At 39.2% G+C, this 27,694-nt stretch overlaps 1 protein-coding gene across 2 annotated transcripts in view; it reads right to left on the bottom strand.

The window, feature by feature from the left end:
• Window positions 1-27,694, bottom strand: part of AR (androgen receptor) — a 180,302-nt gene that overhangs the window by 60,841 nt on the left and 91,767 nt on the right. The gene's annotated exons all lie outside the window — the stretch shown is intronic.

Raw genomic sequence — 27,694 nt, 5'->3', positions numbered from 1 at the left:
GGATCTAGAACCAGAAATATCATTTGACTCAGCAATCCTATTACTGGGTATATACCCAAAAGATTATAAATCATTCTTCTATAAAGACAAATGCACACATATGTTTATTGCAGCACTATTCACAAAAGCAAAGACTTGGAACCAACCAACATGCCCAGCAATGATGTACTGGATAAAGAAAATGTGGCACATATACACCATGGAATACTATGCAGCCATCAAAAAGGATGAGTTCATGTCCTTTGCAGGGACATGGATGAAGCTGGAAACCATCATTCTCAGCAAACTAAAACACAAGAACAGAAAACGAAACACCACATGTTCTCACTCATAAGTGGCAGTTGAACAATGAGAACACATGGACACAGGGAGGGGAACATCATACACTGGGCCTGTCAGGGAGTGGGGTAGGGCTAGGGGAGGGATAGCATTAAAAGAAATACTTAATGTATATGGCAGGTTGATGGGTGCAGCAAACCACCATGGCACGAGTATACCTATGTAAGAAACCTGCATGTTTTGCACATGTATCCCAGAACTTAAAGTATCTATACATATATTATCTACATACTATATATATGCTTTATATATGTATTATATATATACTACATATATGCTTTATATATTATAGATATAATATATATTATATATAATATATAAAGCATATATGTAGTATATATATATTAGTATAGCTGCTAATTTTTTTGGTTTCCATTTGCATGAAATATCTTTTTCATTCCTTTTTTTTCAGGCAGCGTGTTTCTTTATATTTAATAGGTGAAATATGTTTCTTGTAAATAAAAATTATTATTTTAAAATATTTTTAAAATATTATTTTTTAATAAGAAGAATTATTTTTTAAAAAAATTTCATTAGTTTTGGGGGCACAAGTGGATTTTGGTTAAATGGGTGAGTTCTTTAGTAGTGGATTTTGAGATTTTAGTGCAGCAGTCACCTGAGAAGTGTACATTACCCAATATGTAGTTGTATATATATTATATATACACAATATATATAGTATATATATATATATACTATATATATATAATATATGGGTAATATATTACCCATATATAGTTGTGTATATATAGTATATATACACAATATATATAGTGTATATATATAGTATATATATATATACTATATATATAATATATGGGTAATGTACACTTCTCAGGTGACTGCTGCACTAAAATCTCAAAATCCACTACTAAAGAACTCACCCACTTAACCAAAATCCACTTGCACCCCCAAAACTAATGAAATTTTTTTAAAAATAATAATTCTTATTAAAAAATAACATTTTTAAAAATATTTTAAAATAATAATTTTTATTTACAAGAAACATATTTCACCTATTAAATATAAAGAAACACGCTTCCTGAAAATAAAGGAATGAAAAAGATATTTCATGCAAATGGAAACCAAAAAAATTAGCAGCTATACTAATATCAGACAAAATAGATTTCAAGACAAACACTACACAAAGAGAAAAAGAAGGTCATTATATAATGATAAAGGGGTCAATTCATCAGGAGGATACAACAATTTTAAGTATATATGCACCCAACACTGGAGCACCCAAGTATCTAAAGCAAATATTATCAGAGTTGAAAGAAGAGAAAGATCCCAAAACAATAATATTTGGAGATTTTAACACCCCACTTTCAGCATTGAAGAGATCATCCAGACAGAAAAATGAACAATGAAACATCGGCTTTAATCTGCATTATGTCTTAAATGGATCTAATAGATATTTAAAGACCATTTTATCCAATGGCTGCAGAATATACATTCTTTCCTCAGCATATGGATCATTCTCAATGACAGATCATATCTTAGGCCACAAAACAAATTTTTAAAAAATTATTAACAATTGCATTCATATCAAGCTTCTTCTCTGACCACAATGGAATAAAACTAGAAATCAATAACAAAAGGAATTTTGGAAACTATACAAACCACATGGAAATTAAACAGTATACTCTGGAATGACTATGTCAATAAATAAAGAAAAAAATTAAAAAATTTATTGAAATGTACCAAATTGGAAACATACTAAACAACATACTAAAACCTATGGGATACAGCAAAAGCAATATTATGGTGAAAGTTTATAGCAATATGCACCTATATCAAAAAAGTTCAATTAAATAACCTAACAATGCATCTTAAAGAACTAGAAAAGCAAGAGCAAACCAAACTCAAATAACTGGAAGAAATGAAATGATAAATACCAGAATAGAAATAAATAAAATTAAAAGGAAAAAATAATACAAAAGATCAGTGAAATGAAAAGTTGGTTTTGTGGATGAACAAATAACATTGACAAATATTTAGCTAGACTAAGAAAAAAAGAGAAGGCTCAAATAAAATCAGAGATTAAAAAAGGAAACATTACAGTGGTTACTGCAAAAATTCAAGGGCTCATTAGAGGCCATTATGAGCAACTGTATGACAATACATTGGAAAACCTAGAAGAAATCGATAAATTTTGAGAAACAGACAACTTGTGAAGATTGAATCATGAAAAAATCTAAAGCCTGAAGAGACCAATAACAAGGAATAAGATTGAAGCTGTAACGAAAAGTCTCCCCAGCAGTAAAAAGCCCAGGACCCAATGGCTTCAGTGCAGAATTTTACCAAACATTTAAAGAAGAAGTAACATCAATCCTATTCAAAGTATTTCAAAAAATAGAGGAGAGAATCATTCCAAACTCATTCTACAAGGCCAGTATTACCCTGATAACAAAACCCAAAAGACACATAAAAAAAGGAAAACAATAGGCCAATATCCCTGATAAACATTGATGCAAAAATCCCCAACAAAATACTAGCAAACTGAATTCAACAACACATTAAAAAGTTCATTCACCATGACTAAGTGGGATTTACCAAGGGATGCAAGGATGGTTCTAAATACACAAGTCAATCAATGTGATACATCATATCAACAGAATGAAGGACAAAAAGCACTTGATCATTTCAACTGTTGCATAAAAAGCATTCGATAACGTTCAATTTTTATCTTCCTTAAAAGATAAAAACCTTCAAAAAACTAGGGAGCATACTTCAACATAATAAAAGCCATATATGACAGACCCATAGCTAGTATCATACTAAATTCAGAAAAACTGAAGGTCTTGGCTATAAGATCTGAAACAAAACAAGGATGTTAACTTTCCCCACTGTTATTCAACAGAGTACTGGAAGTCCTAGTTAGAGCAATCAGACAAGAGAAAGACATGAAGGGCATCCAAATTGAAAAGAAAGAAGTCAAATTATTCTTGTTTGCAGATGATATGATCTTATATTTGGAAAAACCCAAAGTCTGCACCAAAAGCCTATTAGAACTGATAAATAAATTCAGTAAAGTTGCGGGATACAAAATCATCACTTAAAAATCAGTAGCATTTCTGTATGCCAACAGTGAACAATCTAAAAAAGAAATCAAGAAAGCAGTCCCATTGTCAATAGGTAAAAATAAAATAAAATACCTAGCAATAAACTTAGTCAAATAAATGAAATATCTCTACAACGAAAACTAAAAAAAAATTAATATAAGAAATTGAAGAAGACATCCAAATAATAGAAGGATATTCCATGCTCGTGGATTTCAAGAACTGATATTGTTAAAATGTCCACACTACCTGAAGCTATCTACAGATTCAATGCAATTTATATCAAAATATCAATGACATTCTTGACATAAATATAAAAAATAATCCTAAAATTTATATAGAACCACAAGAGACCCAGGATAGGCAAAGCTTTCTTGAGGAAAAAGAAGAGAGCAAAACTGGAAGAATCACATTACCTGACTTCAAATTATACTACAGAGCTTTTGTAACCAAAACAATATAGTATTCACATAAAAGCAGACACATAGACCAATGGAAAAGAACAGAGAACCCAGAAACAAGTCCATACATCTACAGTGAACTTATTTTCAACAAAGGTGCCAAGAACGTATATTAGAGAATGGATAGTCTCTTCAACAAATGGTGCTAGAAAAACTGGATACTCATATGCAGAAGGAAACTAGAGCCCTATCCCTCAGCAAATACAAAAATAAAATCAAAACATATTAAAGACTTAAATCTAAGACATCAGTCCATGAAACTACTTCAAGAAAACATTGGGGAAACTCTCCAGAACATTAATCTGGGCAAAAATTTCTTGAGTAATACCACACCAGCACAGGCAACTAAAAATGGACAAATGAGGTCACATCAAGTTAAAAACCTTCTGCACAGCAAGTGATTCAATCAACAAAGTGAAGAGACAACCCACAGAATGAGAGAAACTAGTTGAGAAATTACCCATCTGACCAGGGACTAATAACTAGGGTATATAAAGAGCTCAAGCACTCTGTAGGAAAAAAAAAAAAATCTAACAATCTGATTAAAAAATGGGCAAAACATCTGGGTAGACATCTCTCAAAATAAAACATACGAATGACAAACAGATATATGACAAGGTCCTCAACCTCACTGATCATCAGAGAAGTGCACATCAAAACAACAATGAGATCTCATTTCACCACAGTTAAAATGGCTTTCATCCAAAGAACAGGCAGTAATGAATGCTGGTGAGGATGTGGAGAAAAGAGTATCCTCATACACTGTTGGTGGATATGTAAGTCAGTAAAACCATTATGTAGAATAGATGTGAGGTTCCACAAAATACTAAAAATAGACCTATCATATAACCCAGCAATCCCACTGCTGGGTATACACCTTAAAGAAAGAAAATCAGTATATCCAAGATATATCTGCATTCCCACGTTTATTGCAGCACTATTCACAATAGTCAATATTTGGAAGCAACTCTTGTCCATCAACAGACAAATGGATGAAGAAAATGTGGTACATACGTACAATAAAGTACTATTAAGCCATAAAAAAGAAAGATATCCTGTCATTTGCAATAACATGGATGGAACTAGAGGACATTATATTATGTGAAATAAGCCAGGCACAGAAAGACAAACTTGGCATTTTCTCACATATTTGTGGGAGCTAAAACTTAAAACAATTGAGCTCATAGAGATAGAGTGGAATGATGGTTATCAGAGTCTGGGAAGGGTAGTGGGAGGGGAGGAAGTGGGATGGCTACTGGGTACAAAAGTATAGTTAGAATGAATAAGATCTAGTATTTGATAGCTCAACAGGGTGACTGCAGTCAACAATAATTTATTGTACATCTTAAAATAACTAAAAGAATATAATTAGATTGTTTGTATCACAAAGAAAGGATAAATGCTTGTGGTGAGGCATACCCCATTTACTGCGGTGATTATTACACACTGTATGCTTGTATCAAAATGCCTCAGGTACCTCATACATATATACACCTACTTTGTACCCACAAAAAATGAAAAATAATTTTAAAATTACCCAGAAAAAAATTTCTGAAACTAGTTAGAGAAAGGCTTATTTGCAGGATCCATTTTCTGCACATATTCCATGGTGTGAGTCAGCAAACTCTGGAATTATATTTCCTAGAACAGTGAGGGCCTCCTTGAGGCAACATACTGATCATATTCTGTTCCAAAAATGGGTCAGGTCACTCACTGATGTTACTAGCAACAACGGTGTCAAATGCTCACAGCATCATAAAAGGGCTTGCTAGTTGAGAGTGATCTTTGTGTTATCGGATATGCGTGTACATGATGGGCATTTCTCTAGGACCCCATAGGAGCATAGGAGATGGGTTAAAGAACAAGAAAGACGGGCTACCAAGTGAAGATTGGGCCAAGCTGACATGACTAAAAGAGAGTCAGCCAACTTATGGGAAAGCGTCTAATGCCCAAAGAAAGCTCTTCATTGTTTTTTTTCTGAGATTCCAAGGAATATAATCCTATTTTTATTTTCTATACTGGATTTCTAGTTTGTTCTCCCTCAGTATTTACTAATGGGCATGTTGATGAATGAGAGTTCATTTCTATTATTTTCTAAGAACCCAAGGAATGTGATCTGTACTTATACTCAGGGTTGAGACGAGAAAGAACAGTGGGTGGTAACACTAGAAACCAAAGTAAGATTTTTGTGAAGATGGCCGAAAAGGAACAGCTCCAGTCTACAGCTCCCAGCGTGAGCAACGCAGAAGACGGGTGATTTCTGCATTTCCAACTGAGGTACCGGGTTCATCTCACTGGGGAGTGTCGAACAGTGGGTGCAGGACAGTGGGTGCAGCGTACTGAGCATGAGCCAAAGCAGGGCGAGACATCGCCTCACCCAGGAAGCACAAGGGATCAGAGAATTCCCTTTCCTAGTCAAAGAAAGGGGTGACAGATGGCACCTGGAAAATTAGGTCACTACCACCATAATACTGCGCATTTCCAATGGTCTTCACAAATGGCACAGCAGGAGATTACATCCTGTGCCTGGCTCGGAGGGTCCTATGCCCACGGAGCCTCACTCATTGCTAGTACAGCAGTCTGAGATCAAACTGCAAGGCGGCAGTGAGGCTGGGGGAGGGGCGTCCACCATTGCTGAGGCTTGAGTAGGTAAACAAAGCAGCTGGGAAGCTCGAACTGGGTGGAGCCCACCACAGCTCAAGGAGGCCTGCCTGCCTCTCTAGACTCCACCTCTGGGGGCAGTGCATAGCCGAACAAAAGGCAGCAGAAACCTCTGCAGACTTAAATGTCCCTGTCTGACAGCTTTGAAGAGAGTAATGGTTTTCTCAGTACGCAGCTGGAGATCTGAGAACGGACAGACTGCCTCCTCAAGTGGGTCCCTGACCCCCGAGTAGCCTAACTGGGAGGCACACTCCAGTAGGGGCAGACTGACACCTCACACAGCCGGGTATTCCTCTGAGACAAAACTTCCAGAGGAATGATCAGGCAGCAACATTTTCTGTTCACCAATATCCACTGTTCTGCAGCCTCCGCTGCTGATACCCAGGCAAACAGGGTCTGGAGTGGACCTCCAGCAAACTCCAACAGACCTGCAGCTGAGGGTCCTGACAGTTAGAAGGAAAACTAACAAACAGAAAGGACATCCACACCAAAACCCCATCTGTACGTCACCATCATCAAAGACCAAAGGGAGATGAAACCACAAAGATGGGGAAAAAACAGAGCAGAAAAACTGGAAACTCTAAAAATCAGAGCGCCTCTCCTCCTCTAAAGGAATGCAGCTCCTCACCAGCAATGGAACAAAGGTGGACGGAGAATGACTTTGACGAGTTGAGACAAGAAGGCTTCAGAAGATCAAACTACTCAGAGCTAAAGGAGGAAGTTCAAACCCATGGCAAAGAAGTTAAAAACCTTGAAAAAAAAATAGACAAATGGCTAACGAGAATAACCAATGCAGAGAAGTCCTTAAAGGACCTGATGGAGCTGAAAACCACGGCACAAGAACTACGTGATGAATGGAGAAACCTCAGTAGCTGATTTGATCAACTGGAAGAAAGGGTATCAGTGATTGAAGATCAAATGAATGAAATGAAACGAGAAGAGAAGTTTAGAGAAAAAAGAATAAAAAGAAATGAACAAAGCCTCCAAGAAATATGGGACTATGTGAAAAGACCAAATCTATGTCTGACTGGTGTACCTGAAAGTGACAGGGAGAATGGAACCAAGTTGGAAAACACTCTGCAGGATATTCTCCAGGAGAACTTCCCCAATCTAGCAAGGCAGGCCAATATTCAAATTCAGGAAATACAGGGAAAATCACAAAGATACTCTTTGAGAAGAGCAACTCCAAGACACATAATTGTCAGATTCACCAAAGTTGAAATGAAGGAAAAAATGTTAAGGGCAGCCAGAGAGAAAGGTCGGGTTACCCACAAAGGGAAGCCCAACAGACTAAGAGCTGATCTCTCAGCAGAAACTCTACAAGCCAAAAGGGAGTGGGGGTCAATATTCAACATTCTTAAAGAAAAGAATTTTCAACCCAGAATTTCATATCCAGCCAAACTAAGCTTCATAAGTGAAGGAGAAATAAAATACTTTACAGACAAGCAAATGCTGAGAGATTTTGTCACCACCAGGCCTGCACTACAAGAGCTCCTGAAGGAAGCACTAAACATGGAAAGGAACAACGGGTACCAGCCACTGCAAAAACATGCCAAATTGTAAAGACCATCGAGGCTAGGAAGAATCTGCATCAACTAACGAGCAAAATAACCAGCTACCATCATAATGACAGGATCAAATTCACACATAACAATATTAACCTTAAATGTAAATGGGCTAAATGCTCCAATTAAAAGACACAGACTGGCAAATTGGATAAAGAGTCAAGACCCATCAGAGTGCTGTATTCAGGAAACCCATCTCACGTGCAGAGACACATATAGGCTCAAAATAAACGGAAGGAGGAAGATCTAACAAGCAAATGGAAAACAAAAAAAGGCAGGGATTGCAATCCTAGTCTCAGATAAAACAGACTTTAAACCAACAAAGATCAAAAGAGACAAAGAAGGCCATTACATAATGGTAAAGGGATCAATTCAATAAGAAGAGCTAACTATCCTAAATATATATGCACCCAATACAGGAGCACCCAGATTCATAAAGCAAGTCCTTAGTGACCTACAAAGAGACTTAGACTCCCACACAATAATAATGGGAGACTTTAACACCCCACTATCAAGCAGACCTAACAGACATCTATAGAACTCTCCACCCCAAATCAACAGAATACACATTCTTTTCAGCACCACACCACACCTATTCCAAAATTCACCACATACTTGGAAGTAAAGCACTCCTCAGCAAATGTAAAAGAACAGAAATTATAACAAACTGTCTCTCAGACCACAGTGCAATCAAACTAGAACTCAGGATTAAGAAACTCACTCAAAACCGCTCAACTACATGGAAACCGAACAACCTGCTCTCGAATGACTACTGGGTACATAACGAAATGAAGGCAGAAATAAAGATGTTCTTTGAAACCAATGAGAAAAAGACACAACATACCAGAATCTCTGGGACACATTTAAAGCAGTGTGTAGAGGGAAGTTTATAGCACTAAATGCCCACAAGAGAAAGCAGGAAAGATCTAAAATTGACACCCTAACATCACAATTAAAAGAACTAGAGAAGCAAGAGCAAACACATTCAAAAGCTAGCAGAAGGCAAGAAATAACTAAGATCAGAGCAGAACTGAAGGAAATAGAGAGCAAAAAACCCTTCAAAAAATCAATGAATCCAGGAGCTGTTTTTTTGAAAAGATCAACAAAATTGATAGACCTCTAGCAAGACTAAGAAAGAAGAAAAGGGAGAAAAATCAAATAGACGCAATAAAAAATGATAAAGGGGATACCATCACCAATCCCACAGAACTACAAACTACCATCAGAGAATACTATAAACACCTCTACGCAAATAAACTAGAAAATCTAGAAGAAATGGATAAATTCCTCGACACATACACCCTCCCAAGACTGAACCAGGAAGAAGTTGAATCTCTGAATAGACCAATAACAGGCTCTGAAGGACCAGATGGATTCACGGCTGAATTCTAACAGAGATACAAACAGGAGCTGGTACCATTCCTTCTGAAACTATTCCAATGAAAAGAAAAAGAGGGAATCCTCCCTAACTCATTTTATGAGGCCAACATCATCCTGATACCAAAGCCGGGCAGAGACACACACAAAAAAGAGAATTTTAGACCAATATCCTTGATGAACATTGATGCAAAAATCCTCAATAAAATACTGGCAAACCGAGTCCAGCAGCACATCAAAAAGCTTATCCACCATGATCAAGTGAGCTTCATCCCTGGGATGCAAGGCTGGTTCAATATACGCAAATCAATAAATGTAATCCAGCATATAAACAGAACCAAAGACAACCACATGATTATCTCAATAGATGCAGAAAAGTCCTTTGACAAAACTCAACCACCTTCAGGCTAAAAACTCTCAATAAATTAGGTATTGATGGGACATATTTCAAAATAATAAGAGCTATCTATGACAAACCCACAGCCAATACCATACTGAATGGGCAAAAACTGGAAGCATTCCCTTTGAAAACTGACACAAGACAGGGATGCCCTCTCTCACCACTCCTATTCAACATAGTGTTGGAAGTTCTGGCCAGGGCAATTAGGCAGGAGAAGGAAATAAAGGGTATTCAGTTAGGAAAAAAGGAAGTCAAATTGTCCCTGTTGGCAGATGACATGATTGTATATCTAGAAAACCCCATTGTCTCAGCCCAAAATCTCCTTAAGCTGATAAGCAACTTCAGCAAAGTCTCAGGATAAAAAATCAATGTACAAAAATCACAAGCATTCTTATACACCAATAACAGACACACAGAGAGCCAAATCATGAGTGAATTCCCATTCACAATTGCTTCAAAGAGAATAAAATACCTAGGAATCCAACTTACAAGGGATGTGAAGGACCTCTTCAAGGAGAACTACAAACCACTGCTCAATGAAATAAAAGAGGATACAAACAAATGGAAGAACATTCCATGCTCATGGGTAGGAAGAATCATTATTGTGAAAATGGCCATACTGCCCAAGGTAATCTATAGATTCAATGCCATCCCCATCAAGCTACCAATGACTTTCTTCACAGAATTGGAAAAAACTACTTTAAAGTTCATATGGAACCAAAAAAGAGCCCACATCGCCAAGTCAATCCTAAGCCAAAAGAACAAAGCTGGAGGCATCATGCTACCTGACTTCAAACTATACTACAAGGCTACAGTACCCAAAACAGCATGGTACTGGTACCAAAACAGAGATATAGACCAATGGAACAGAACAGAGCCCTCAGAAATAATGCCGCATATCTACAACCATCTGATCTTTGACAAACCTGACAAAAACAAGAAATGGGGAAAGGATTCCCTATTTAATAAATGGTGCTAGGAAAACTGGCTAGCCACATGTAGAAAGCTGAAACTGGATCCCTTCCTTACACCTTACACAAAAATTAATTCAAGATGGATTAAAGACTTACATGTTAGACCTAAAACCATAAAAACCCTAGAAGAAAACCTAGGCAATACCATTCAGGACATAGGCATGGGCAAGGACTTCACATCTAAAACACCAAAAGCAATGACAACAAAAGCCAAACTTGACAAATGGGATCTAATTAAACTAAAGAGCTTCTACACAGCAAAAGAAACTACCATCAGAGTGAACAGGCAACCTACAGAATGGGAGAAAATTTTTGCAATCTACTCATCTGACAAAGGGCTAATATCCAGAATCTACAAAGAACTCAAACAAATTTACAAGAAAAAAACAAACAACCCCATCAAAAAATGGGTGAAGGATATGAACAGACATGTCTCAAAGAAGACATTTATGCAGCCAAAAGGCACATGAAAAAATGCTCATCATCACTGGCCATCAGAGAAAGGCAAATCAAAACCACAATGAGATACCATCTCACACCAGTTAGAATGGTTATCATTAAAAAGTCAGGAAACAACAGGTGCTGGAGAGGATTTGGAGAAATAGGAACACTTTTACACTGTTGGTGGGACTGTAAACTAGTTCAACCACTGTGGAAGTCAGTGTGGCGATTCCTCAGGGATCTAGAACAAGAAATACCATTTTACCCAGCTATCCCATTACTGGGTATATACCCAAAGGATTATAAAACATGCTGCTATAAAGACACACGCACACGTATGTTTATCGCGGCACTATTCACAATAGCAAAGGCTTGGAACCAAGCCGAATGTTGAACAATGATAGACTGGATTAAGAAAATGTGGCACATATATACCATGGAATACTATGCAGCCACAAAAAATGATGAGTTCATGTCCTTTGTAGGGACATGGATGAAGCTGGAAACCATCATTCTCAGCAAACTATCACAAGGACAAAAAACCAAGCACCGCATGTTCTCACTCATAGGTGGGAATTGAACAATGAGAACACATGGACACAGGAAGGGGAACATCACACACCGGGGTCTGTGGTGGGGAGCAGGGAAGGGGAAGGGATAGCATTAGGAGATATACCTAATGTTAAATGAGAAGTTAATGGGTGCAACACACCAACATACCAACATGGCACATATATACATATGTAACAAACCTGCACGTTGTGCACATGTACCCTAAAACTTAAAGTATAAAAAAGAAAACAAAAACAAAGTAAGAGAAATTGAGTCACAATGGGGACAAGGATCTCTGAAGGACAGAACTGGAAAATGCTATCTGACTTCCTAGACAGCCCCTCTGTTCTTCAACCCCACAGCGTTTTATTTTCTATTCTAACATAGCAGGCCTTTCTTTTCCATATGCAATTTATAGTTCTGTAATGATGTTGGAGTCTCTACCCAAAAAAGAAAATCTGAGCATCTGGAAGCCACAATCCCCAAACCATCTCAGTGAAGTCAACCAATTAGTAAACACAGCCACCTGTCTCCCTCCAATTCCCCATATACACCTACTATTCTTAAAGGTTTGGGTATCACACAGCAGACAAAGCTAGCCTCTACTCCACATCAGCAATTACAATTCTGTCTGATGACTGGTGTGAACCTTCTTGTATATACTGAATCTGCCATGCTGCCCTGAGTTTTCCTGCCTCTGCTGGTTTTCTGATTTCCAAACCCTTCGTGGTTTTCTAATGTCCAAAGAAGCTGACTTGGAACAGGATGTCCCCTTAGGCCTTGACCCCTACAATTCTATGTAAAGCCAACTACTGGTTGCCCAGAACTCACACATCTCTCTCTAGTTTCAAGTGATCTCACTGGGCGTGGTGGTGTGCACTTGTAGTCCCAGCTACTCAGGAGGCTGAGGTGGGAGGATTGCTTGAGTCCAGGAGTTTGATGGTGTAGTACACTATGATCACACCTGTGAAGAGCTGCACACTCCAGCCTGGGCAACATAGCAAGACCCTGTCTATAAAGAATAAAATAAAATAAAGTGATCTCACTGCTTCTGTTGTGCCCATAGCCAAACACAATTCCAAGTTAAATGGGTAAAACTTACACATTTCTCTCTACTAACCCTTCCTCTGCTTCTCTTTTCCCTTTCTGTTCTTTCATCTAAACAAATACTCAATGCTTTCATTTGACCTCTGGCTCCTCAAAGCCTGCAGCTTTCATGCTGTATCTAAGTCTTCCTATTCTACATAAGCATTTTCTCTTCAGAACTTCTCTTGTATTCTGTATCACCTATAAAATATAATATTGGTGATTCCATTCATCCACAGTCTTGCTAATGGACATACTGACAGTCTAATGCTCAATACTATTTCTTGATTATGGCTGAAGGTGTCCCAGGAGGCAAAGCCTTCCAAAACAATTCCACATATGATGGGAGTTTCAGACACTGTGAGACAGCATCAGTAGCAAGATATCTTCAGGTAGAGGGCCCTTTCATAAATTCTTAAGTCATAACACATGATTGGTTATCTGTGATACACATGCTCCAATCCCCAACCCCTGTTTTGACCCTGAATTTCCAATGGTGGAAATGGATGCTAAGGAAATTTGAAAAGAAAAAAAGTAGATGAATACAACCTGAGTGTATGGAAACAATCTAAACCTCCAATAATATAGAGGCATGAGGACAACCGAGCAAAACAGTGACTCTATAAATTATATGCATGCATGAAGGCCAGACCTAAAGGAAATGAAGATAAGTTTTAAGTATTTGTTGTGTTAGGGTGGTGGGCTTAAAAATAAAGTCATTAGCAGAAAGTGTAAACCTCCAGATAGGTGATGTATTTTCACATACTTAAGAATTAAGGTTGAAGCCCACCAGACACAATGCACTCCAGTAGAGGTTTTCAATGTGTTTAAAGTAAAATCATGGTTTCAGCCAAGTGAATCTTCCTCTGAAGAGCTCAGTCTAGTGGAGGAAAGAGAACTGTAAGTGCATTACTGAAAGATAAAGCAGGAAGTGGAGACACCCATGAAGTGATGTGTAGTACAGGAGAGGGCTGGGTACCTTTCAGTGGGGTGGATGCTTCATGGAGGAGGAGGCATTTGAGTGAGGCCTTGAAGGAAGGTAGGACTTAAGAATATGGAAATGTGGAGAAAAAGCACCTGAGGCAGAAGAGATATCCTGAGTAAAGGTAAGGATAGGGGAAAGTGTGGATGTGCTTTGAGATAAATGAATAATTTAACTATATTGTAATACAGCCCCTGAAATATCCTGGTATCCTTGGGTGGGAAACAAGCACCAATCTTCTATTGTAAGGATGGAATAAAAAATGAAATAAATTCATTTCAACCAAATTATCAACCAAATTGAAATAAAATTAGCAAACACTGTTCTGTTTGGGCTTTGATTTAAATCAATTAGTTGTTCTATAATTCTCAATAACATTTTTTTTGGGGGGCTTTGATTTAAACCAATCAATTGCTACCGTGATCTCTCTCTCATTTTCCACTTATCTCTTATGACACTTATCACAGCAGTATTTAATTTTTGTTTCCACACAGATATCTCTTACCAACCTTTAAGATCTTTCAGAGAATGACTATGTTTCATTCATCACTGACACTGAGTTCTTAGCATCAAGCAGAAGGGCTACAATATACCTGCCCCACTGTGTGCTGTCATTTGCTCCCACTGGACTGAAACTATGCTTTACTCATCTCTCTCTCCCTGGCATCCAGCATGAGGCCTGACATAAAACAGATGCTTGATGTTTGTTGAACTGAGGTGAATTAGGTGTATTCCTGTTCTCTTAGTCTTCTGTGCCTCAGTTTCCACATTTGTAAAATCAGGGTAGTAGTAAGAGTATCTACTATCTTATAGAGTTGTTGTGAGGATTAAGTATGCACTTAGTATAGTACTTAACACACGGAAAATGTTTGGTAACATTAGGCACTATGATTATCATCACCATTATTATTGTTTTTGTTGTTGTTATTAAGGCTTCCAAACCTGCTGATAGGGACAGGCTCATTGTACTATGCCAGCCTTGGTTAGGATTGTTTCAATGCCTGGGAATGGGGAGGCTCTGCTTATAGAATTTTTCTCTGCCATGTCCCATCACATTGTATCTGCCGCAGGTAGATGCTCTTTATAGTGCTAAAGCTGCAACTGACCTTAGAAGGCAGGCCCACCAGACTGGAATCTCCTTGAGGACACGGCTAGCTCACATTTGTCTCTGGATGCATACAAGGCCTGATACCATACATGCTTGTTGAAAAAATAAATGAGTGAAAACTACTCACCTCCAGCCCTTCTTCCCTGCCATTGGACTATGAGAATACAAATGCTTATAGCCTGGAGATCTCTCTAGCTAGGAGACAGGGCCCAGAACCCAGGGAGCTCTGTGCTGCACCTTGTCATCACTCTAGCCAATTTTCTTTAGTTTTGGGTACTTGGGGATGGACTCATCTGTAAGGCTTCAAAACTATCCATGTCCAAAAATAATTACTATCAAATTATCCATATAAATAGCAACAGACAAATTATTTAACCCACATTAGCATTTCTACAGTGACATAATTGGAGCATTGGAAATGTGCTGTAATTTGATGAGGGACTGATTTCTCATTTGTGTACTAGGAAGTACTGTTATCAGTGTTTGGTTCATTTTATTTTCAAAAGTCTATCACTATGCTAGGAAATTTCAAGTTGCCTTATCTCATGTTATCCTTATGAATCCTCTGGTGGTGGTCATCAGTATTCCTATTTTACAGTTAAGAAAACTAAGCCTTTGGGGGTGGTATCATTTTCCCAAGGTCACACTACTAACGGATATTAGACCTAAGATCAAGTTTTTACCTTTATATCAATAGAATTCTTGGGTAGAGAGCACTTGAATATCTCAGTAGTGCTCACTAGGTAGGTGGGAAATCACTCTATACCTCCATATCCCTTTTTTTGTTTCCTATATCTATCTCTACTCTCATGGAACAATAATTTGAACTTAAACTTGCTGGCTAGTCATTGTCAAGTTGCAAAAGAGACAAAGAAAACTCTTCCCAAGTGACATGGGCTACAGAGGAGTTTTGGGGGAGTTGAAGAGGCTACACAGGTGGGATGGCAGAAGAAGCTGTGCAAAAAAGTGGGAAGTAGGAGGCTTTTAGTTATAAACAACACAAATGAAGAACCAACCCCTTCTGTATTCTGAAGCTGAGCAGAGTTAAGGGACCTCAAGGACAGGATGTCTACTTACTGATGGGCCCTGAGGGCTCTTGGCTGGGTGCTATTCCCCTCTCTTTAGATGGAGCTTTGGACAAGATCTGAAGTTGATTCTGGTGGAAGTCAGAGATAAGCAGTATGTACTTGCTGGTTTTGGTTGGCTGCTTTTTAAAAGGATCAGAACTGAAGAGTGGGTGAAGACAGAGGGATGTAAAGTTAACCTATGGGAAGCAGAATGAATACCACTATACTGCCATAGTTTCATTTTAAACAAAATAGAGTCATAGGCCAGACCAAAGCATTACCTTGTTTTTGAAAGAAATGTCCCCCTCCCCCACAACAGACAAGAAAATACCACTATAACCAAACCACATTCCTCCAAGAGGTCCGTAGCACTAGGAATGTAGGAGACGGCATGCTAGATAAAAGATAATCCAGCTTAGTTTTTAAAAATATTCTTCCAGCTTCAGGAAAAGGAGCTTTAAAAATTATTTACACAGGTGCTGGCTCAGGTTTCTATTGAATCTGGCCTCAGCATACTTTGAGACACACCTCTGGCTGGACAAGGGAAACCAATGGCTGGAAATTATGGAGAATAATTTATGACCTTGCTAGCTTTTCTCCTGGACAGTGGCTTAGGACTTGAATTTGCTGGGGAGGTCAGACTTATCTTGTTGGGGACAAAGATACACAGAGAGCTCTGACACCTTCAAGTCCAAAGTCTGGAAGTCAAGAGAGGCAATGAACACGTGCTGACTGGGCTGGCTGGGGAATGTTACTCACAGTGTACTGGGAGGTAAAAAGTAAAGAGGAAGAGATTGACCTTTGTTATATTCTCATACAAATGCTGATGGCCTTTCTGGTCCCTAATTAAGTAACTCTAAAGAGAAGTGAAATCTTACGCCAACCCAAGGCCTCCTTTACCTGGGGAATACCACAGATACCATCTCTTATTTGCTCTTTCTGCCTACCCAGGGACGCTGCAAGTATTCGCGTGCCTATGACCAAGACTCACTCTAGAAAAAAGATACAAAACTTACTGAGTACCAGTAGCTTTATTACACATCATTTAGTTCTTACAATAGTTCTGTGAGCTATTGTTATCCTTATAGAGGCATACAAAAGTGATTTGCTCTAGGTCACATATGTATTGTCTTACAACTAAGGATTGAAATTGGGTCTGCCTGTTTCCCAAACATTACGCATACAAAGTGAACCATTGACCAATGGATGCATCTGGATTATCTGTAAAATTTTAGAGATTAACTACTAAAATTATTATTAAAGATTTATATTGTTATTTTTTTTATTTTTTTATTATACTTTAAGTTTTAGGGTACATGTGCAAAACGTGCAGGTAAAATCTTCAAGATCATTTAATACAACCATGTTACTGTTCCAATGGAGATTTTAATGTACAAAGAGGGAACTAGACATGCTTAAGGCCAGGTGGTAAGTCAGTAGCTGAGCCAGAGCCCCAATCTGGTGCTCTTGCACTGCATCTTGTTACACTACCTGGATAGTAACCTTCTTCCGAAAATCCCAGACACCCGCCTAGGGCAGCTATGGACAGCTCAGCATGGGGAGGGAGCAAGGTACAAAGAGCCAACTGAAGGCCTGTCAAGCAGCTTGCTGCATCTGATGAGATTCCCCACAATGACCTCCAGATTCCATAATCCTCCCCAAACAAGCCTCCCGCTTTCACATCACCGTGTCTTTGCTCAGCCTGTTCCCTCCTCCTGAAGTTCTCTTCCTACCTTTTTGTATCTGGCAAATTCTTATCCATCCCTCAAGACCCAGATCAACCCTTAACTCCTCTGTGAAGCCTTCCTAAACTTTCCAGGTAAAATAAATCATTCTCTCATACTGTCTGCTCAGGGGATTATGTACCTACTTTTAGTACAGCAGTAATCTCACCCTTTTATGTTGGTAACTATTCATCACATAGCCACTGACTATTTGTATGACTTTGGGCAAATCACTCAACTCTTCTGTGCCTCAGTTCCCTCATTTGTAAATTGAGGGTATACAGATTGAATAAGAAAATGCCTACAAAGCATCTAATGCATATTGACTGCTCAATAAACAGTTTTAGCTATTATTTCATGTCTCTTATCCCAGTGCCTGGTATAGGTCTCATGTACACAGTAGGCACTGAGTGTGGAATAAACATACGTTATGTGGGGAAAGTGCCAGTCATTAAATAGCCATGTTGGATATCACTGTAGTCAGGATGGGTCTATAAAATCCTTACCAAAGACAAGACTGGTATTCTGTAATCTTCTCTGGGCTATAGAGCCTCTGAGATCCATGTAAAAGCTACGAATATGCTCCCTAAAAAAGTTTATACATGCACATACACACAAAACAACCTTGCAACAATCCTCACACCAAGAAATGTCTTACAGAGTCCTCTCACTATAGAATACCTTTATTACTCATTAACTTACTAGGGAGGAAGACATACAGTTACAGAAGATGGTCTCACACAATGGCAAAGGCAGAGATGACTATCAGGGACTAAGCTCCTTCTAGGAACCAAGGGCCATAAATGCTTACTATGCTGCCTCACATAATTCTTGAGAATTGCAAGGTAATGACCTCTGTGACTCTGCTAATTAGCTATTAGGCAGGAGGGTCTCTCAGACAGAAAACTAGAAATGGCAGGGAGGCTCTCATTTCTGCCATTTATAGGCTACACAAACCCAGGAAAGTAATTTCCTCTCTCTGAGCCTCACTTTCCTTTTCCATGAAATGGTTTGACCAGATTTTTTGATTTCTAAGTTCCCTTCCTTCAAGTTTTAGTGTTTAAAGATACTGCAGTTTTGAACACTGCAAATCTTTTAAGTATTTTCATGAAATAACCTGTGACCAAATCAACCATCCTGTAAGTAAATGAGCTTGTGACCTGTAGGAATGTGCTTACGTAACTTAAGGAACTGTTAGAAGTCCATGGTCTTCAGGGCCCACATCCAGATACCACAGTGAAATCAAGGTCCATCCACACAATGATGTAACCCAGGAGAGGAAGGAAAAACAGAATTTTAAAACCCTAATATAGGAAAACAAGTTGCCGCCTCTATGACTTTTTAATTCTATCCTGAAAGACAATATTCTCTATTTTCTGACATTGAGGAGGAGGGAAATGGATTTCTCTTGCTCGTGGCCCCATGGAAAACACTCTGTGGGATGCTCTGCTGAGAAGGCTCAAACCAAAGAGCCAAGGAACCATGAATCTACATTTATATCCACACATCCTGTCTAAGCTCTTTCTTTAGCATGGTCATAAGGAGCAAAATTCTCATGAGCACAGGTGTTAAGTTGTGCTTCCTGTTCTATAGTCGTGTGACAACAGTGAATTAAGAGCTACCATGCTGGGTCTCATCAGAATCAGAACTTTCCCCCTGAAGAATATAAGTTAGTAGAAAGACTATGGCCCACATGTCCCTCGCACATCTAATGAAGAGAGTTGCTGATGAACTACCAGCGGTTTTAAGTGCTTGGAATTTTCTTTGGAAGACAAGTTCCCTGTGATGTTAGCGATACTTGGTGGTTTCTCGGTTACTTCCCACAGTACTTAACATCTTTCTTAACTTCCTTCTCTCATATTTGACTCTGCTGTTGCTCTTCATTGCTGCCTTTCTTGTTGCCTAGGCATAATACTTGGTTTCTATGTTGGCTTATTTGAGGAGCTGCTGTGACAGAGCAGAGTGAATGCTGCCTTTGACCCCAGAAGAACTGGGTTCAAATTCCAAATATATTATTTACTACCTGTTGATGAACTGGCAAAGCCTCAGTTTACTCATATGGAAAACCAAGAGAATAACCTCTCACTCTGTACCAAGAGAGTTGCGAAGTTCAAAAGGACAGCAGATAGGGTCCTTTTGCTTTCATCCACTTTCAGCAGTTCAAAAGGACAGCAGATAGGGTCCTTTTGCTTTCATCCAAGTTCAAAAGGACAGCTTTCATCCACTGAAGAGCTTTAAAGACTGCCACATTTTCACGCCTGTAATCCCAGCACTTTGGGAGGCTGAGGTGGGTGGATCACCAGGTCAGGAGTTCGAGACCCACCTGGCCAATATGGTGAAATCCTGTCTCTACTAAAAATACAAAAAAAAAAAAAAAAAAAGAATAAAAGCTGGGTGTGGTGGTGTGCCCCTGTAGTCTCAGCTGCTCAGGAGGGTGAGGCAGGAAAATCACATGAACCTGGGAGGCGGAGGTTGCAGTGAGCCGAGATCGTGCCACTGCACTCCAGCCTGGGCGACAGAGCAAGACTCTGTCTCAAAAAAAAAAAAAAATTGCCACATTTATGATCAATAAGCTATAACCTCCTGGAAGCAGGCCCTGTATCTTGCATATGTCAGCCCAATACCCTATATGTAGTAAGCACTCTGTAAATATTTACTGACTGAATGCATGGGGATATTACTACCAGGCCTGTTCTTATGAGGTGCTCTGCGGAGACAGGCATTAGTCTAGATAGGAGGAATAGTGATTTCACTGGAGTGCCTCAGTAGTCACAACACAGCCTGGGAGCAAAGGGACTGAGAATTCTAAACCTTGCTCCCTTTATGAAGAGTCATTCACCTCCAAATCTCAGTTAAATTTCCTGCAGGTTTGTAGGTACAAAGCTCACTAGCATCTGTACAAGGCTGAAAGCAGCTGTCTAGCTATGAAGACACAGGGAAGGAACATGAAAATCTGAAAAAGTTTCCAGAAGTTGCACACTTGGCTACTATAACTGAAGATATTGTTGTTTTACAATGATGGCTTCTTGCAGAATTCAGTTATTTTGAGGAGCAGTATGCTCCTTGCTGTGGGTCTAGAACCCAGAGAATTAATACATAATTTCTATCTCTGAAGAGAAAGTGAGTTTAACACTTATCCTCACAACAGTAGCCAATTGCAAAAATGAACGACCAGAGTTTGATAGTCACCCAGCAATTCCCTGAAAGGACTGAAGACGCTTCTGACTGCAGAATACGGACAGGCACATAAAAAATTGATAAGGGTTGCTGTAGCCTTGTAGTATAGTTTGAAGTCAGGTAGCTTGATACCTCCAGCTTTATTCTTTTTGCTTAGAATTGTCTTGGGTATATGGGCTCTTTTTGGTTCCATATGAAATTTAAAGTAGTATTTTCTAATTCTGTGAAGAAAGTCAATGGTAGCTTAATGGGGATAGCATTGAATCTATAATTTACTTTGGGCAGTATGGCAATTTTCACGATATTGATTCTTCCTATCCATGAGCATGGAATGTTTTTCCATTTGTTTGTGTCCTCTCTTATTGCCTTGAGCAGTGGTTTGTAGTTCTCCTTGAAGAGGTCCTTCACATCCCTTGTGAGTTGTATTCCTAGGTATTTTATTCTCTTTGTAGCAATTGTGAATGGGCAAAGTCTTCATGGCTAAAACACCAAAAGCAATGGCAACAAAAGCCAAAACTGACAAATGAAATCTAATTAAACCAAAGAGCTTCTGCACAGCAAAAGAAACTATCATCAGAGTGAACAACCAGCCTACAGAATGAGAGAAAATTTTTGCAATCTATCCATCTGACAAAGGGCTAATATCCAGAATCTACAAGGAACTTAAACAAATTTACAAGAAAAAAACAACCAATCACACCAGAAAGTGGGTGAAGGATATGAACAGACACTTCTCAAAAGAAGACATTTATGCGGCCAACAAACATATGAAAAAGAGCTCATCATCACTGGTCATTAGAGAAATGCAAATCAAAACCACAATGAGATACCATGTCAATGCCAGTTAGAATGGTGATCATTAAAAAGTCAGGAAACAACAGATGCTGGAGAGGATGTGGTGAAATAGAAACGCTTTTACATTGTTGGTGGGGGTGTAAATTAGTTCAACCATTGTGGAAGACAGTGTGGAGATTCCTCAAGGAACTAGAACCTGAAATGACATTTGACCCAACAATCCCATTACTGGGTATACACCCAAAGGATTATAAGTTATTCTTCTATAAAGACACATGCATACGTATGTTTATTGCAGCACTATTCACAATAGCGCAGACTTGGAACCAACCAAAATGCCCATCAGTGATAGACTGTATAAAGAAAATGTGGCACATATACACCATGGAATACTATGCAGCCATCAAAAAGGATGAGTTCATGTCCTTTGCAGGGACATGGATGAAGCTGGAAACCATCATTCTCAGAAAACAAACACAGGAACAGAAAACCAAACACTGCATGTTCTCACTCATAAGTAGGAGTTGAACAATGAGAACACATGGACACAGGGAGGGGAACATCACACACTGGGGCCTATTAGGGGGTGGTGGGCTAGGGGAGGGATAGCATTAGGAGAAATACCTAATGTAGATGACGGGTTGTTGGTTGCAGCACACCACCACGGCATGTGTATACCTATATAAGAAACCTGCACATTCTGAACGTGTATCACAGAAGTTAAATATAATGAATTAGCAAAACTAAACTGCTTATGTCTGTAAAGCATTTTTTTGTGTGTTTTGCCCAGATAGCATGGTTGTCTTCTCACAGCTTTAAAAATTAGGAATGTTATTTCTTTTAATCCATCTCAGTGAGTGAACAACTTGGTTTTAGCAAATTATGCAGTGAGTTAGTAGTCAAGATGGGCTGTGAGAGGGAGTCTCTGAATTTTGAGACTATTACTTAGCACAGTAAGTTCATGTGCCTTCAGGGATCATTGAAACTCCCTAAACTGGGGAGGTAAGGAGACCAACTATACATTTGATGTCTTACTATTACTATTAATAAACTTGGGTAATGGGTAATTTTGAAAAAAAAAATAATAATAAGGGACTAGGAAATTGGTAAGGCATGGTAGCAGAAGGCAATGGACTCAAAAGATCTTGCAAGTCACAAAAGTTATGTAAGCATTACAGATATTTACAAAATGGTGCAAGTGCTATGGCAACTTCTTCTTAATCCCTGTTTCACAAAATGCACAGGCTATAAATAAGCAGGCACAGGGCCACTATGAAGCAGCAATGGCAAATTCTTGGCATGGCTCCCGAATTGGGCACTGACAGAGACTTGGGTGGGCACCAACTGCAATGAGTTACAGAGCTAAATTATTTCTTCTGCAAGCCTGTGGTCTAGTCGTGTTATGGGGAGGCCCAGAATTAAGCCGGTGAGTGTGCGAAGACAGAATCATGAGGTAATATATGGCAGATCCACAACTCAGCTGGCCTCCTGGGATCTACTTTCTATGAGACACACAGTTTTTCCATGACACTTGGTACCAGAGAGTCCCCAAAGCCCTTCCTTTTTGCCATCTGGAATATATGTGTCATCCAGAAAAGTTCATTCATATGTAGTTCATAGTTATCCACACGTTTACAACACAGAAGTCTAGAAAATGTTTGGAATATTTTCAGTTTCTCCTCTGGGTATTGCAAGGAGGAGTGATCTACTAGAGCATTAAAACAAAAAAGTATCCTCTTCTAGCATTTCTAGACTTATTTGTTTTTTCTCTTTAGTAAATAAGCTCAGGACCAAGAAGCCACTAGGCCAGGAATTCTGTGCTAACAAGATGTTCAAACTTTGACTGGCCTACTTGGAAAATTTTTTTAAATTAGATAATCTAGAGAGCTACTAAGATACCAAGAGATGGGAAAACATAAAACCTATGTAGATTTATAAGTACAGAAGTGATTATCTAAAGCTGAGGTCAACAAACTGCAGCCCATAAACCAAATCCACTCTACCATCTGTTTTTGTGAGGCCCAAAGAGCTAAGAATGATTTCTAAATTTTTAAATGGTAAAAAAGAAAAATAATATTAAATGACATGTGAAAATTAAGTGAAATTCAAATTTCAGTGCCCATAAAGTTTTATTGGAACACAGCTACTCCCGTTAGTTCCAGTATTGTCTATGGCTGCTTTCATCCTACAAAGGCAGAGTTGAGTAGTTGACACAGAGACCATATGATCTACAAAGCCTAAAATATTTACTACAAGACCCTTGACAAAAAAAGTTAACCAACCCCTAAATCTAAAGTCTGTCTGTGACATTTAAGAAAATCAGAGGCAGAAACATGAGAGGAGCTTTGTGAAAAGATCTCTAGGACTCGCAAAGTCAGGATCAGTCAACTCTTTGGCCAAAGATACCTGATGAAGGCTCTGTTGAAGCTGCAAGCAGATCCTCTTAGCAGAGTTAATTTGCCTCTGGGAAATGTTACTTGAAAAGTCAAGGAGTGAAGGGGACACTGATATGCACCAAAAACTCTCTGCTAGACTCCAAACTAGAGGCAACATTCAATTCCACATGAGTTGAGGTGGGAAAGAATGGATTTAAAGGACAGAAAGAGTTCAATGAGGGTTCACTTGCATTTCTTCTCTAACAAAAACCTGGAGTGAGACAGAAAATCAAAGCCATACTTACATAAAATTTGCCAAAGAAACTAAATTGGGACCTATTGTAAACATCAGTGAGGATGGTGTAATTCTTTGAGTTCAGAATGTAAACTACAGTTTCAATTTTATGATGTGTACCAAACAGCACTCCATGTGTACAAAACAAATGGACATATAATCTTCAATGTTTTACTAGAAAATGTCTGAAAAATAGTAAATTCTTGAGCACATAATGCACATGATGGATTAATTAACCCTCTTTGAAACATAATGAGGTAGAGATGGGGATTCATATCCTGATTTTCCAGATGAGAAAATAGAAAAGAAAGAAGTTACCCAGCAATGATCACAAGGAAAAAATCTGAGTCCTGAGTTTTAACTCACTCCATCCATAGTACACTCTCTCAGCTGGCTCTATCCACATCTGAAGATTGCTTCTTTAATTGATTAGGATCTGGGATTAGTCATCTTCTAGGAAAGCAAGACCAAAAACTTATGCAGGTATAAATGCATGTGAGTTTGCTGAAATGATGACGATTATGTTTGTAATTTGTAGAACGGTCACAAAATGTCTAAGCCGGAAGCACATTTAAAAATATCTAGTTCAAGTCCGTTGTTTTACAAACAAGGAAAACTGAGGTCCAAAAGGGAAATTTCTTATCCAAGTCTATACAACTAAAACCTCTCTGAGCCCTTACCTCTGTTTATGTGTATTGCCTTGCTTTGACTTCCTGGTCTCTTAGCATCCAAAATGCCTTCCCTTTCACCACCCCACTCATCCTACCCACTCCGTAAACCAACTATTTCCCTCCATGCCTGTTTCTAACCCAGAGTTCATCCCACCAAGCACTCAGACAAAGACTTTGACAAACTTTCTCTCCCCATACACACTTTGACCAAGTTTCTCTCAACCAGAATTTGGTCATTTTACCCTCATGGCTTAGTAGCATTATTTTTTCTCATCAGACCCTTTTTTCTATGCAGATCCTTCCCTGCCCAGCCTCACCCTCACCCCAATTCTCCAACATTACTGACAAGGAGAAAATGTAGGACTCCCTCTTCCCACTCTTCCTCAGCAACAAAACCTGTCCAGATTACAATTGACTCTGTGCTGAGCTCTGCACCAATAACAGCCTGAAAGTCCCATGTGTTATAAACCACCAAAGCTAAAAATATATTTCTGTCTGAGGTGCCAGGCGTTTAAGTCCTGTACCTATCCCCATTCCAGAGATTTCTGAAACTATGAATTAAGTGATAATCAAGACACTGAATACTCAGTCCGAGTTAACTGACTACAACAAGCAAGTGAGGAAGAGAAATATTTTTGTTTCTATTTTCTCTAAGACAGGTATAATTTGACGTTTCAACAAGCCAGACTGAGAACCACCTCCAGAAAGGCCACATGGGCGATAAAGATGCATTGTAAAAATGGAAAAAGAAAACCAAATCAATAAATGTCCTCTTTGGGTAATAAGACAGCCCCCTGCCTTCAAACAGAGATAATGATGGCAGTAAAATCAATCCCACAGCTTTACAGATGGGAGGAGAAAGAAAACACCAATAATTTTTCTTTTGCTTCATTCTGGTGTGTGTTTGTGTGTGTGTGTGTGTGCGTTTTCTAAACCACCTTCTCCTACCTTCAAAGGGCTCAGGACTGAAATCTATGGTCCATATTTCAAAATAACCAAGGGGCTCAGAAGGTTCCCTTTTAACGGTTTTTCAAGGAATCCATTGCTGATTTTTCATATTTCAAACAGGCAAGTACATTTGGCCCTATGAGCTCACAGAGTTTCCCTAACTTAACAGACTCAAAGGTGTAGAGAGTTTTGAAACATTGCTGGATTTCTATGTGTTCTGTGAGTTGGGTGATTCCCTCCCCACAACCTCATTCCTTTTCTTCCCTGTTCTCAAATGGCACAGGATCCACCTCATTGCAGAGCTCCTCCCAGGCAGCCGTGCCAGCTGCCCTTCTGCCTGCCTCTCTCCTTCAGCTCTAACTTCTGCAGAAAGCTCCCATGTGGGATGTATGATATGACAGCAAAATCTTCCCTTTCACAATGTGATTGAGCATTTCCCCTGTTTTCTGAAAATAACAATTTAGTGACCCATATTTGTAAAACCCAGAGGAAGCATCAAGCATAATCTAATCTATCTGAATATTGAATTTGCTTGTTTGTTCACTTGAACTCCTTTCCCATCTGACGTGGCTGCCATTACTGTGGTGCAGTGCCTGGGCTTGCTGACACACTACCTCTAGATGAGTGCTTTGTTTCATTCTCTGCTCTATAGACAGGACCCGCTGGGTGAGAGGGTATGGGGAAGTGCCAGGGTCTCACTGGGGAAGTTCGGGTGGTCTGAAGTCTCTGGAGCCCCTCCTCACTTCCTTTTCTGACAGCCATCCTTTCATGAGTACTCTGAAGAAAGGAAGGCACTGCTCTCAGGCTCTTTAGGCACTGCTCTAGGCCTTACTGCCTAGACCTAGACATTAGGGCGCTGGGCTTCATATTAGCCCAGTATAAACAGTAGCATTGGGTAATTTGGGGGTATGAGCTGAACATGGGGCATGTTTTCAGTAATACCAAATGATAGCTGCCTTCTTGTAGGCCCTGAGGACTGGAAGAAAACAACATGGCAGCTTCTGTTTTATAGATAATTCTGCCACCTAGCCAAAATGATGAATCAACACTCATCATTGTGATTGGCTATCATTGAGGAGGTCAGTTAAAGGGCATTCTCTTTCTACCTTTTCTCTAGATGCTTCAAACTCTCTGGTGCTTCTTTCATATTCTGATGAGTATCAGTACATTCCTGGTGAATGGTGTGGCCTACATACCTATCTTTTAAGACTGTTCTCAATGTTTATAGCTCTTATAGAAGGAAAGGTTCTCTTTTCTGGTTCTGAAGTGGAACTCAACACTTCCAGCCAGTGAGAGGAAAGAGAAAGGCCTTGGCAGGAAGTACCTCTTTGGGGAAAGTCGGGGCAGAGGTGAATACTGGCGTTTAACAATGGGTCTGGTCCCAGAGCACAGCATCTCTCTCTAGGGGCTCCTCATCAATGTCCCTTTGAGAAGAAAGCCCTCAATACAGGGTGAAGTGGATAAGCAGGAAGCTTAAGCCCTGGGTGGTTAGAGGAAGGAGACATTACCATATATAAGAGGCCTGAAAATGGGAGTTTCTACTGCAGAATGTGGGCTGAGCACCTCTAGAGGCTGAGCAGACATGAGTTGTTCTAAGCTAAATAAAACTAAGGAGCTAGGGCTTGAGCCAATTT

This window comes from Pongo abelii, chromosome X (assembly GCF_028885655.2).
Source record: "Pongo abelii isolate AG06213 chromosome X, NHGRI_mPonAbe1-v2.0_pri, whole genome shotgun sequence".
NCBI classification, from domain to species: domain Eukaryota; kingdom Metazoa; phylum Chordata; class Mammalia; order Primates; family Hominidae; genus Pongo; species Pongo abelii.
This window is presented reverse-complemented; position numbering and strand designations above follow the sequence as displayed.